Genomic DNA, 16033 nt, shown 5'->3' with positions numbered 1-16033 from the left:
TGTTTTTCATGATTTCACTTGAGGTAACAAAGTTTTGGAAATCATTTTCTGGACTGAGGGGTGGGCACACTTTCATGCTCATGCGGGATGACTCCATGTAGCAATCTCCTGCAGGGTCTTCAGGAAGATGTTTCATTGTAATAAAACGATGTCCCAGACCCTCAACAGGTGATTCTTTTTACAGGATCCAAACACAGCATCCACTTGAGCAGGCTTAAAAATGCCAGTGTGTCTTCCACTTTGGATTCTGTGTTTGGCTGTGGGTGGTGTTTGGCTAAATCATCAATGCATGTGAACTTGTCTGTGATTGTTTTACTTTGTTTGATCACAGTGCCGGTAGATACTGAATACTGAACTGGTGTCTTCAGTACCCATGTGTGTTTCATTATCCCATTTCTCTTCCAGAAATATTTCTTGGTGTGCTTCCCTTTCTCTAATATTCTTTCATTAGGCTGACCATGCATCTGAACAAAACTTCGCATTATTTCATGCTCGCACCTGCTGGGAAACAGGTGGTAGCCCAAGTATAGAAAAGCTGCGACAGAACCAAGAGCCCACATATCTGAACATTCAGTCAAAAGTATGCCCAACATGACCTCAGGGACCCTGTAACCAAGGGACTGGATTAGGGCACCACATGGAATGTTTGAAGGACGAGCGGCGTAACCAAAATCAATAAGTTTAACTTTAAACAGCTGTTGAGACTGATTTACAAGCATTATATTGTCGGGTTTAATGTTTGCATGCATTATACCTATGCTCTTCAGAGCGGCAAAAATCTGTTTTAAAATTACCCAAATGTCATGCAGAGCCAGTGGATGGCGGTACCTTTGATTCAAGAAATCATGCAGACTAATGTCTAGCATTTCCTTTGAAATAAAGGTGCAACGTTTGTACTCGAAAATTTGGTGTACTTCACCAAATTGCACCAAACATTATCCAGAGCAACCCTGACTGCTACCATTTCAAAAGTGTCTAATTTTACACTTTGAACCATTCTCCGAAAACTTCCTTCTCCGAGGAGCCTTTTTACCATGTATTTACATGTTTTACTTTGAATGAGGGCGTTCATACATAAACCCTCATCACTGTCATAAGAAACGAAGATGAAACCGAAACCATTTTTTCAAAAATATTTCTAAAGTTTTACAGCTGGGCAAAAAAAATCTGTTTCTAACCGCAATATCAAGCTGGCAGGTTCTGTAGGTAGGTAGGTGTATCAGGCTCTTTATGCCTTTTGGATCAATGGCAGCGCTAGGTCACTGTGACGTAACTGAATGATGCATTGCCTCTTACACTCTTTGGCCATTAGAGTGTAAGAGGCACTGAAGAAGATGAGGTGCTGAAACAGTTGATATGAGAAACAAAAATATAAATAGGCCTGCTCAGCCACTAACGTTGCAGTCACTGTAATTTTTAGACTCTAAGAGCTACAGGATGGAATCTTCTTCATCTCCTGCGCAGAGCTGATTATTAAAAATGACATTATTAACCCTAGAACACTATCGCTATAAATAGTAACACAATCACTAATGCTGGGTGATTTTTACCCGATATAATATAACCAATAAAAAGTAATCAAATATATCAAAATATGACAACACATGACAAATTAGAGTGGTCTTCTTTTACTTTCAACTGTGCCATGTCTAACAAAATGAAAAAAAAACCTCCTAAAACAAAATAATGACTCTGGAAAGCTGGTCTTTGGTCCACCCATTCCTGGGAAATTTGAGACTTCCCTGGTGAAGGCACAGGCTCCTCGACACGCAAACAGCTGCAGGAGAGAGAAATCATGCAAATGTATTTGCTCGGGTGTAAATCACCCGGCAATAGTGTTCTAGGGTTAAGAGTCATGCCATTTTGCCTATCTCAGCTACCACAGGGCAAGAGGGCAGTGACCCAATCCTGGGTTCCAGTAGCGCTGTAAACGATGCATGACAGACCCGACCACATGTTCGCACTTTTCAGTACACTTCTTTATTGCGGCTGTCGACTTACAGACGCAGCTGCAGCTCTTCAGTGGATGCAGCGGATGCTCATATTATTAACGCTTCTTGGGCAAGGGGACTATGGAGGAGGACTTGAGGCAGAGTGGAACAGTCGACTGTAAGGAATTTGTTAAACATCCTGGTGCCAGCCAGCCAGCTGTCCTGCACAGTCCCTTAATACGCAACCTGGCACACCATCAGGACCAGCCATTTTCCTTGGATTAACGGCCCGCAGAGTACGCCTCACCTCATGTTCCCCCAGGGTCATTCATCTTGCTTCCTCCACTTCTGTACCGTTGATTAATTAATGTTGAATTCCTTTGCAGCTGCTCTATTCCCATGTTCTACTGCATAACTGAAAGAGTTTGAAATCCGCTTCATAAGCACGTCTCTTAACAGGTGCCATTTTGAGGTCCTTATACACACACACACACACAATACGGTAATGTTGGACCACGGTACGTATTACTCTGCGAGGCTCCAGACTATGGTAGCCATAATGCTCAAACAATCCATCAAGGGGTGCGGCTTTGTAGCTAACCAAAGTCATACTAAAACAGTTTGACAGATTTTGAGCGCCGTGTACCACATGAAATCAGTTCAAGGTCAGTAAACACAACCAGAATTCATACATAGGGCACACTTTTGAGGAAATGAAAAGATTTTAAGTGCGTCTTATATCTCGAAAAATACGGTACTGAAAAAGTTCTTGTGCTTAAAGTGCTTCACTGAGCTGAAATTTAAACTTAAAATATCTCAGTATCAGTGTTGGGTAAGTTACTTTAAATTAGTAACTTAGTTACATTACTAGTTACTTCTATCAAAAGTAACTGAGTTACTTCAAGTTACTCGTTACTTTCAAAGTGACTAGTTACTAGGGAAAATAACTTTGGTTTTACTCAGAATTCTCTTGTTAATGTGTTGCTTCCCTAATTGGATACCCAGCAAGACTGCCAGTCTTCTAACTTGCTTACGTGCCACCTACCAACAGAAAGGAAAAAATAATGTGCATATTTCCACGAGAGAAATCCTGCGCCTGGACCGTCGTTAACTGCCGCCATGATTCTAGCCTACGTCACAGCATCATGTGCGCTTTTTATATCCAACATGAAAACTGCAGTCGTGGTGCTTTCGATTGTACTCAGAACTTGGAAATTCTGCCTTCCGAGTAGGAAGATGTAGGTAACTCCAGACTGCAGATGAGCTTCATACAGAGCTGGACTGGGACAAAAAAAATCGGCCCGGGCAATTTGACTAGAGACTGGCCCACCATTATAGGAAAAATCATAAAGCCTTTGAATGAAAACAAACGCTGTTGTGACAGTGATGTACACTGACTTGTTGGTATATATGTATCAATCTATCAATCGTTTGTTGTAAGATTCAGATAATTTTTTTTTTTTTTTTTTTTTTTTAAAAGCTAGATATTTTAAATGAGAATAAGAAAGAAAAGTATTTCTTTGTGCCCCCCTTTTCCCTGTTAATGCCCTACATGGACCCCTGGCAAAACTTTGCTAGACCCGCCCCTGCACAGTTACCAGCTGTCAGCTACATAAAAAAAGGATCCTGGTGTTATTTGTCTCTCAGAAACAGTTCATAACTTCCTCGTCCGGGATCTGAAAGGGAGTTTGAAATTAGTGGTGTTTGGTTTTTTCTGCTTTTACGCAACGGTCGTGTTGCCTTTTGAGAAGAGTAGAAATACACCTTCCCAGTTTAGTTAGGTGAGTGTCCTGCTGAGCTTTTTAAGTTCTTCCTTCAGGCACTCTTATTATTTTGTCTTTCTTGTTTTCGGAGTAATCCTGGGCGGGGATAAGTTCCCTGTTGGGGGTAGGCAATTCAGGGCTCCGGTCGCTGAAGTTCTGCCTTTCAAGTTGCCTCGAGCCCAGCACGCTCCAGAAGACAGGTAGGTATAGTTTGGTGTGCTTAGGAACTAGTTGTGTTTGTTTAAGGTAAGTTGGTTAAGAAGAGTAAGTTGTTCAGTTACCATTAATTCTTGGCTAGTCTGTGAGAGATTGGCACAGGTGTGTGGGGGTTTTCTTTAGGCTGAAATGGTGTTCAAGTTGCATCAGCTGGAGCTGACGAGTCCTGGGCCTACACCTGTTGGTGAGCAGGTGTCTAGGAGCTCGTTTGTCGGCAATAACATTCACCTTGTTCCAGTTTTCTGTGAGACACGTGTTGATAGTTTCTTCAATGCATTTGAACGCATAGTGACTGCACTGCAATTGCCTCAAGACATGTGGTGCGTGATGTTGTTGTGTAAGTTGACAGGTAAGGCTCAGGAGGTTTGTTCTGGTTTATCTATGGAGGACTGCTTAGTTTATGAAAAGCTGTGCGCTGTCCTCCAAGCCTATGAACTCATACCTGAAGCCTATAGGCAGCATTTTCGAGGTTTGGAGTTGGCACAAGGTCAGTCCTACCTTGACTTTGCTAGGGAGAAGGCAAAGCTCTTTGATAGGTGGTGTTCTGCAAGCCAGGTAAACGATGTGGGGTCCTTACGTGAGCTTGTGCTGGTGGAGGACTTTAAGAATGCAGTGCCTGAGTCTATTGCTTGTTATTTAAGTGAACAGAGGGTTTCCACTTTACAGCAAGCTGCCACCCTGGCAGATGAGTTTAAGCTGACTCATAAAGCAAATACTGTAGGATGTGATGTCCCTTTGCGCCATAGTACATCTTGGAGAGGTAAGAGTGGGCCAGCTAACAAGGCTAATGCAGTTGTGGTTCCAAGATCCAAATCAAAGCTGTGTTTCTTCTGCCACAAACCTGGACACCTTGTTGCTAACTGTTTGAAGCTGAAACTCAAACAGAAAGCACACTCAAAGGAAAAAAGGGCCTACTTTGAGAACAGTCAGTCGTGGTTCCCAAACTGACAAAGTTGCCAGGCCTAGTAAAAGGATGAACTTGGAGCATAATTGCTCAGTAGCGTCCTGTGGTCATTATCAGAGGTCAACTAACCCTGAGCTGCCGCTGGTTGACCATTTCTCAAGTCCTCAAAATGACCTGCAGGGGGACAGATCATGTATAACACCACCACTCAGACCTGCACCCCTGGCTAATAAACATGCCTGTACCCATGACCTGAGGAATCATCTGAAAAGTGTTTCAGTAAGGCCCACTAGCTGCCTGCTGGGTTCTCCACATGTGATGCCTCAAAAAAGCCCTGGCTATCACATGGGACATTGGTTTGTGGGGTGCCCTCGGACATCTGGGACCGGGACTCGGTCTGCTCTGGCACGACTTGCTGCTGGCAGGGCCTGGGGGCTTATCACTGCAGCCCCCTGTGGCTTCTGCAATGTGGCTACTGGGTGACCCCACGTCTGGGGTTCTCCTCAGCTCTTTCCGGGAAGGTGGCGCAGTTGTTCTCCCTTTCTGTCTAATTGTCTGTCCAATTTGTAATAACTTAAAATAAAATAAAATAACAATAATTCTCATTGCTAAAGTACCAAACGGGGCAGGTAAAAAAACAAACAAAACTCTCTGAAAAGCTTTCAGTTAATCCAAAATACTACAGCAAGAGTACTGACAGGGACTAGAAAGAGAGAGCATATTTCTCCTATATTGGCTTTCCTTCATTGGCTCCCTGTTAAATCCAGAATTGAATTAAAAATCCTGCTCCTCACATACAAGGTAAATAATCAGGCTCCATCTTATCTTAATGACCTTATAGTACCATATTGCCCCATTAGAGCACTTCACCTTTTTGCTAAAGCATATAGTTAGGGCTGTATCATGTGACCCTGAATCCTCCCTTAGTTATGCAAAATCGATTCGATTCCGATTGACAAGGTCCCGATTTGCTTCCATCCCTGATTCAAGGGGGAATGAGGGGTCTGAAAAATGCTTTTGCCATTATGTAATCTGTAATTTCCACAAAGTATGCTGATCAGTGTAATTTTCAATGATTAAACTGTAGTAGAGACGAGCAAACATATTGGTAGATCTGAGAAGAGAGAACTTTTGTTATGAAAATGATTTTAATCTTTTATACATGATTGCATTTGAGCTTATTAAAGAGCTGTGGCTCCTGGTCAAGTGAAGGTCAGAAACTCTTGGCAGGCGTTAAGGATCAGCCAATACACGGTGAGGAGGACAGGAGCTCTGAAAGGAATGGCAACACACCTGCTTACATGACATACGCCTGGAGTGATTTTTATCTTTTATTACTTATATCCTTTAGAGTTAAGATTTAAGTTTTTATCATTTACACCTTATATCCTTTGAGTAAGTCTTAAGTTTCATTTATGTTCAGTTTGAGTAAGTTTCTTCATGGTTTGAGTATCATCATTTGAGTGTGACATTTAGCCTAGAAATCACACAGAGTTCAGCTGTGTATGTGCACAGGCCTTATGTCTGGCTAGGACGAGAGGTGTGAGGTGAGCTGGGGTGCAGACGAGGTCATGACACATACATAGCCTACACAGCAGGCACCCACATACACACATACACTCACACACACACACAGACACACCATAATAGATCTATTTTGGGAGGTAAGAAGTGAAGATGTGTTTTTGCTGCAATTGCAAATTGTGCCGGCATATTGTCAGATGCTTACAGGAAGTGCACCTGATGTTCGGGGAGATAAGGAGGCGCTCATGGTGCGACACCGGGATGGAGATGAGACGTAATGTTCTTTAAAACTATGTTAAAGTTAGCAGGAACATTTTGTGGTTTAGATTGACGTAAGCTGTATGGTGTCTGTTTTTTTGCAAGAGAGGGGGCTTTGTTGTTGTACCCATATAAAACCTTTGTCTAATTATTGTAAGTTCAGTTCGATTGCTGACTTTGCCCAGCTTCGGACTCCACGCGTGTAATCAATAAATCTTTGCTTTGATCACATCTTCTGGACCAGAGTTGTTATTTGCTTGTGAGCCCTCCGTACTCCTTTTCTCCAACTTTTGAACCTTAACACTTAAAATAAAATAAAATAACAATAATTCTCATTGCTAAAGTACCAAACGGGGCAGGTAAAAAAACAAACAAAACTCTCTGAAAAGCTTTCAGTTAATCCAAAATACTACAGCAAGAGTACTGACAGGGACTAGAAAGAGAGAGCATATTTCTCCTATATTGGCTTTCCTTCATTGGCTCCCTGTTAAATCCAGAATTGAATTAAAAATCCTGCTCCTCACATACAAGGTAAATAATCAGGCTCCATCTTATCTTAATGACCTTATAGTACCATATTGCCCCATTAGAGCACTTCACCTTTTTGCTAAAGCATATAGTTAGGGCTGTATAATGTGACCCTGAATCCTCCCTTAGTTATGCAGAATCGATTCGATTCCGATTGACAAGGTCCCGATTTGATTCAATCCCTGATTCAATTCGATTCAGTTTTGAATCAGTCAGAAATATTATAATTATTATCATTCATCTTGTATATGTGCTGTCAAAAGAACCCTCTAAGCCTTGTGAATTAAATATATGCATTTCTAAATTAAGAACAGATCCTAAAGCAGTTACAATAATGTACTTTTTAATTAACATGAGTATATATTTATTTTCGTTAATTTTTTCAAATCTATTAACAGCACTAACTAATTAATCTCACAATTTTCTGTAATTAATCACGATTAATCGCAATAATTTGATCAATAGCCTGGTTACAATTACACTTTTTCAACTTCATATTTAAACTTGTAACTAACATTTATAATGAAGTAAATGCAGAATAAACACAAAGAATGTTAGCTTAAATTCAAAGAGAATTTGAATAGTTTTCTTTAATCTTTTAGCACAGGTTCTCCTGTGAAATGCAACTTTTTTAAAAACCTATATAGTATATAGGTTTATATATATATATTAGTGTACTAATATATATATATATATATATATATATATATATTAGTGTACTAATATATATATATATATATTAGTGTACTAATATATATATATATATATATATATATATTAGTGTACTAATATATATATATATATATTAGTGTACTAATATATATATATATATATATATATATATTAGTGTACTAATATATATATATATATATTAGTGTACTAATATATATATATATATATTAGTGTACTAATATATATATATATATATATTAGTGTACTAATATATATATATATATATATATATATATATTAGTGTACTAATATATATATATATATATATATATATATTAGTGTACTAATATATATATATATATATATATATATATATATATATATATATATATATATATATATATTATATATATTAGTGTACTAATATATATATATATTAGTGTACTAATATATATATATATATATATATATATTAGTGTACTAATATATATATATATATTAGTGTACTAATATATATATATATATATATATATATATATATATATATATATATATATATATATATATATATATATATTAGTTACTAATATATATATATATATATATATATATATATATATATATATATATATATATATATATATTAGTGTACTAATATATATATATATATATATATATATATATTAGTGTACTAATATATATATATATATATATATATATATATATATATTAGTGTACTAATATATATATATATATATATATATATATATTAGTGTACTAATATATATATATATATATATATATATATTAGTGTACTAATATATATATATATATATATATATATATTAGTGTACTAATATATATATATATATATATATTAGTGTACTAATATATATATATATATATATATATATATATATATATATATATATATATATATATATATATATATATATATATATATGTGTACTAATGTATATTGAACATGTTTATTGAACATCTTGCACATTCATGTTGACAATAAACTCTGTAAACATTTATCCACTCTCTCTCTGTCACTCTTGGGGAGGCACTTCAAGTGTTTCAATTGTGGAACCAAAGCTATGTAATGTGTGTTTTGTCAGCGATATTAATAGGTCTGCAGTTTGTTGGAATCAAAAAAATATATATTTTTGCTGTTAGTGTCTCACACAGAGTCCTTTGACCTATTAATTGGAGGGGCATAATCCACTTCAACACGACCAAGAGAGATGTCAGGGGCAGTTTCCTCAGATCTGTCACCATCAGACTCTTGTTGTAGAAAAATGAAAACTTCAACTTCATTGATAAAGAAATTACTATTTATATTCAAACTCGAGTAGCGCAAAAGAAAAATAATTTTTTTTTGCTTCTGTAACTCACAATAGCTGGGTCCACACTCTCCAAACCTGCTGCTTCCATCACCAGCTGAGAGAATGTGTTGTTACAGGCTTCTTTGGACAAGAATGGCAGGGCAGGGAAGGTCCAGGGTGGTGGTGAAACACTCGCTCACGCTCCTCTTCAGTCAATCCGTGGTAACCACTGCACTCAGTCCAAAAATCCACCCTGTGCTTTACTCATACACTCTCGCTCATTCAGGCAGGGTCCGGGAATCAGTCCAGGGAGGTCTGTACAAAGGAGACAGAGAACAATGATTAGAGAAGCAAGCCAGGAGATCTCGGGAAGAAACAACAGAGAAGAGCCGGTGCTACACTAACTGTAGAGAGTACAATGATCCACCAAAGACCAACTCTCCTCCTAGGCCTTAAATACTGCCTGGAGTAATCAGCTGAGATAAGCAACAGGTGAGTAAGGCGTAGGGGTTGAATCCAGGATGACACAGATATCTGTGTCTGGACTGGAGTCCCAAAGCCTTAGATATGGCTTTGTAACCCTTTCCAGACTGATCGATGTCATTGATTTTGTTTCTCAGCTGTTTTTTGAATCGTTGCATGCTGTGTTGCCTTTTGAGACCTCTTAGCCTGCTTCAGTATGTTATACAGACTCTATTTATGTGATTTCTTGATTCAACAGTTCTGGCAGTACTCAGGCCTTGGTGTGGCAATAAAACTGAACTCAGCTATGTAAATTTATTTCCTAGTATTTAAGATTCAAATGTTTGTTTCTTCATTGGTTGTCTTTTACCTGCTTCCACATGTTTTTAATTGATTTCTTAGATTTACATGAAAGTATTTTTGCATATTCTCATGTATCCCATTTACATTATTAGTCCAAATTTGCATTATGAGGCACAAATGCAGCAGGTGACGTGCAGCGTCTTACATGGAAAGCAAAGCTATAAATAGTAGCTGCCCTCTGAGTATTCCTAACTCGCTCACCTGTTGCCATATGCATCCAGGCCTTTGGTCACCCGACTTCCCTAGCTGTTACAGGTAGGACTCGCATACATGTCACTGCTGCCTCAGCCTGAACTGGCTACACTTTTGTTGATTGGTCTTACTCATGTTTTGTAGAGATCACCTCTGGATTATTTCCATGAAGCCTTCCATCAATTGCTGGTATGTTTTTATTTTTTGCTGTGTATTTATTACTTTACTTGATAGTAAACAAGTGTGTTTATAGGTTATAGCTGCAGAAGCCTCCTATTGGCCTCTTTGTTAGCAAATTGATGATGCTGTTTGAACTGTACATAACTTTGATTTGTTACAATCTTAGCCTTACTTCTAACATTGTGTTTTGCTGTGAATGCTGATTGTATGATGCATTGCAGGAATTGTCGGTCTGAGTGGGAGGCTGATACATTTATGTTGAGGCCGCTACTGCTTCTCTGTGCTATGCTTTACTTTTTGGATTTCTTTTTTTTTGCTTCTTGTCTTTTGTTTTTGCTCCTTTTTGCCTTCTCATTGGAAGTTGGACATTTTAGAAAAGTGGTTGAACCGTGACATGCAATATATTTGAGCCTGTTAATGTGCATGTTAATGTATTGAATTATTTAATTACAGCAGTCTTATGTATGTTACGACTGCTGTCGTAATGTTGTCTAATATGCAAATCCCAGTGTGTTGTGGTTCAATTCTCGACCTTACCGATCCTTTAATATCCCAGCTGGAGAAGAAGAGTCAGACGAGGTTGAAGTGTCCTCAAAGCTTTATTATCAATGCGTATTGGGAGGTCCCACTACATGTAGCCACAGAAAGCACCAAGTGGATCTGAGAAGCAGTTCCTCAGTCTGTTCATTATAAAGGCTCTGGGTGCTTCCTTAAGGGACTGCCCCTATAGTTATCTAGTAGTCACACAAGCATCTTGCAACCTTTAGATTACATGCTTAGTCATGGGGGCTACAGGTGAGCCCACCCTCGTGCTCCCTACCATCATAAAAAGAATACATGTTGTTTCCTTATCAAGCACACACAAGGACAACACCCCCTAACGTTCACATGGAAAGGTACACTCCCCAACTGTCCCTCTGCAGTTTCCTGCTTTTCTATTCTTCTTTACAACCTACTGCTTATCTCTGCACGTCAGAGGGGAACTGAAACTGTTACTTTCTGCTCTATCTGCCTTAATCTTGTATGTGCATCATGGAAAACACACAAATTCGCTACAGTAGAGACACTCTTCTTAGTATTGGTTTACAATATACACACATTTCATCGTGTTTAAGGGTGGCCAAGGCCAAGGGTGATCCTGAGAGAGAACAAAGGACGCGACCCTAAGCGACGGCCTCGAGGGAAACGAGCTGACATCAGGAACAGGCTACAGGCTTGCGCACACCGTGCACCCATGCCCAGTATCCTGCTAGCCAATGTTCAATCCATTGAGAGCAAGCTTGATGACCTCAGAGCCAGAATTAAGTTCCAGAGAGACATTCGGGACTGCAACCTCCTCTGCTTAACCGAGGAGTACAGCCAGCCGGGTTCTTTTCGGTTTACCACATGGACAGAACAACGCAGTCGAGAAAGAAAAGAAGTAGTGGAGTGTGTTTGATGGTGAACAGATGGTGCGACAGCACGAACATCCCCCCACTCACACGCTTTTGCTCGCCCAATCTGGAACTTTTGACATTAAATATCACCTTTTCTATCTCCCTTGGGAATTCACTGCGGTCATTGCCTGCACTGTTTATATTCCACCTCACGCGGACTCGGACACTGCCTCATGTGAACTACTTGCGACTCTTACACAACAACAAGTACTTCACCAGGACGCCGCCCTCATTGTTATGGGAGATTTTAACAGATTAAATCTCAAACGCACATTTCCCAACCTTCACCAGCACATCACCTCCCCCACCAGGGGCACAAGGACATTAGACCACTGCTACACTCCGATCAAGGACTGCTGCAAGGCTCAGTTTCTGCCGGCATTTGGAAAATAGGACCTTACCGCCAGTGTCCTTATGCCCGCTTACAAACAAAGGCTAAAGCAGCAAGCACCAATCAGGAGGGAGGTCGCACACTAGACGGACCACTCAGTGACTGCACTGCAGGGCGCACTGGATGACGCAGACTGGGACATGTTTTGGCGCTCTGAGATCGTGCATCGCTGCCTACAATGAAGGGCTCATCTCCGGTATTATGGACCTATACAAGGCTGCATCTTACAATGTGTGCAGCGTGGTCAGAAAGGCAAAGCAGAGCTACAGGGAAAAACTAGAGTCACAGTCACAGTGCAACTCTAGGAGCCTGTGGAAGGGACTGCAGACAATAACGGACTACAAACAACCAGCTTCTTCAGTGATGAATGCCAGCACTTCACTGGCTGTTGAGCTGAACACGTTTTATGCTCGCTTCGACACTGCAGCAATTAAAACAACAAAAGTCTGCACGTGCACGGAGTGCACCAGTGAAAACAATGCCTTCATCATCACAGAGGATGCTGTGAGGAAAGCTTTCAGGAGAGTGAACAACATGAAGGCAGTAGGACCAGATGCAATCCCTGGTCGGGTTCTGAGAGCCTGCGCTGACCAGCTAGCACTGGTGTTCATGGAGATCTTCAACCTCTCCCTGGCCCAAGCAGTGGTTCCCACGTGCTTCAAAGAGTCCATCATTGTCCCTGTCCCAAAGAAACAACAGCCCGCTTGCCACAATGATTACCACCCACTAGCACTGACTTCAATTGTGATGAAGTGTTTTGAAAGACTGATGAGAGATCACATCACTTCTTCACTTCCTGCCACCATCGACCCACTTCAGTTTGCATACCAGACTAATTGTTCCACAGACGATGTCATAGCTCACCTGCTCCACACATCCCTGAGTCACCTGGACACTGGCAGAGGGAATTATGTTAGGATGCTGTTCGTGGACTACAGTTCAGCATTCAACACAATAATTCCCTCTAAGCTTTTCACCAAGTTGAAGGATCTAGGACTCAGCTCACCACTGTGTCAGTGGATCCTCAACTTCCTCACAGACAGACCCCAATCAGTGAGGGTGGGAAAACAAGTCTCCCCCTCCATCTCACTCCATCTCACTCAGGGCTGTGTTTTAAGCCCCCTGCTGTACTCACTGTACACTTATGACTGTGTAGCCACATCGGACACAACCTCCATTAAGTTTGCTGATGACACTGTTGTTATGGGCCTGATCTCTGACAACATCAAGAAGGCCTACCTGGAAGAGATTATGAACCTGGAGACCTGGTGCCAGGAGAACAACCTCCTCCTAAATGTCAGCAAGACAAAGGAGCTGATCACTTCAAAGCAGGCAAGGAATTATGAGCCCCTGATCATCAATGGCACGCCAGTGGAGAGAGTAGACAGTTTCTGGTACCTGTGTGTCCACTTCACTCAGGACCTGTCATGGTCCTGCCACATTAACACCCTGGTTAAGAATGCCCGCACACATCACATCACTGTAGGACTGGACTCCCTCACACACATCACATTACCACATGCACTTTGGGGTTTTTTGCACATTTCTTATAATTTATGATTTCTTTTTATTCATAATTTCTTACATAAATTGTTATTTTCACATTTTTACTGTAAATTTCTAAGTTAGAATCTGTAAATTTTTGTAGTAATCTGTAAATATGTAAATCTTACTGTCAATTCTTACTGTCATTTAATGGTCGGGCATTGCACAGCAATAAGCATTTCATCACATCATACTGTGTATGGTTCTGTGTGTAATTAATACAATTTGAATTTGAATTTGAAACATACCACCTGCTCTAATACTTTCTCACACTCTCCATGATTGGTGGATCCAGAGGACTGACCATACAGATTGGCTAACCAGCTGGAGACAGCTTATATGACTGGCTGCCATGGACGGCCAGTCATTCACCTTTGGCTCATTCCAAACAGTAGACCTTTTGATACATGCCCAGTGCTATTCGCCTTATACAGGAGTAGGGGTGGACTGCCTTTTTGTTTGATTTAATGAATCATTTCAATATAAGCAGCTATCTCCTGGAAGTTTTCAGTCTTTTGAATATGTGGCTTTACAGTTGAAGGCCCCGTCCAAACTTGTGTTTCTTAATGTTTACAGGCCTCCCAAATACTGCACAGACTTTTTTAATGATCTCAGTGAACTGCTGACCTACTGATCTCCAAGGGCCTGAGCATTTCAAAGGTTACTGTGTCTGATGTGGGTCTGTCTGATCATTACTGTGTTTTCTTTGAAAGTAAAATTTCAGCCCACACAAATATATCAACAGCAGTGATCACAAAACGGTGTATAACTGAATACAGTAGTGAGATCTTTAACCAGGTCTTCCCATTAACACCTGACCTGTCCAGAGGTTCAGTCAATGAGCTCGTCAATAGCTTCAATGCTAAAATGTTAAATGTAATGGACACTATTGCTCCCATTAAGGTGAAGGTTATCTCTGGAAGGAAAAAGTCTCCATGGAGAAACTCCACGCTGGTGAAAAATGAAAAAAGAGAGTGTAGGAAAGCTGAGCGCAGATGGAGAAAAACAAAACCTCCAGGTTCATTATGACATCTATTAAGAGAAACTTCACAATTATACTTTACATCTGAGGAGTGCAAGGAGGTCCTACTTCTCTGACATCATCACCAAAAACAGTCATAATGCTCGGGTCTTATTTTCTACAGTTGACAGGCTAACAAACACTCCTGTGTCAGTGGCAGCTGAACTTCATTCGACCATGGCCTGCAATGACTTTGCCAAATTCTTCACAGAAAAAATCCAAAAGATTACACAAGCAATTGGTACATCAAGAGCAGATTCAGGATATGTACTGTGTCCACCGAAAAACTGTTTAAACACCATCAAACGGTTTCACCCTATTAACAGCAAAGACCTGGAGGACATCTTAGGTCAACTGAACTCCTCCTCTTGCTGTTTGGATGTCCTGCCAACAAGTTTTTTCAAAAAGGTCTCAAAGACTTTGGAGTCAGACCTGTTACAGATCGTCAACTTTTCTTTAATGTCAGGTGTGTTTCCAGAACCACTAAAAACTGCTGTAATTAAACCTATACTGAAAAAGGACAATCTTGACAAGACACAAATGAACAACTACAGGCTGATCTCAAATCTCCCATTTTTAAATAAGATCATTGAAAAAGCAGTTTCTCAACAGCTCAATTACTTCTTAAAACAGAATAACTGCTATGCCTTCCAGTCAGGTTTTAGACAGAACCACAGCACTGAAACCGCTCTGACCAAAGTGTTTAATGACATATGTCTGAATACAGACAGTGGAAAAATGTCAGTCTTAGTTTTACTGGATCTCAGTGCAGCATTTGATACAGTTGACCACAACATATTACTCAAACGACTGGAGAATTGGGCAGGTCTTTCAGGAACTGTACTAAACTGGTTCAAACATACTTACAAAACAGGAAATACTTTGTATCAATAGGTAACTTCACATCTGAGCAGACAAGGATCACATGTGGAGTTCCCCAAGGTTCCATCTTGGGACCCCTTCTGTTTAACATTTACATGCTCCCACTGGCACAGATTATAAAGAACAACAAAATAAACTATCATAGCTATGCAGATGACACACAAATATATATCACAATGTCATCAGGAGACTGAGGCCCTGTACAGGCTCTTGGTAAATGCATTGAGGAAATTAATGACTGGTTGTGCCACAATTTTCTCCAGCTAAACAAAAGCAAAACTGAAGTAATAGTCTTTGGTGCCAAAGAAAAACGATTACAGGTCACCAGAGAACTTCAATTTTTACACCTAAAAACCACAAACCACGTGAGAAATTTGGGTGTAGTGATGGATGCAGACCTAAACTTAGAAAAACACATTAAGACAATAACAAAA

Source organism: Oreochromis niloticus, linkage group LG1 (assembly GCF_001858045.2).
Source record: "Oreochromis niloticus isolate F11D_XX linkage group LG1, O_niloticus_UMD_NMBU, whole genome shotgun sequence".
NCBI classification, from domain to species: Eukaryota; Metazoa; Chordata; class Actinopteri; order Cichliformes; family Cichlidae; genus Oreochromis; species Oreochromis niloticus.
Note: the sequence above shows the minus strand (reverse complement) of the source record.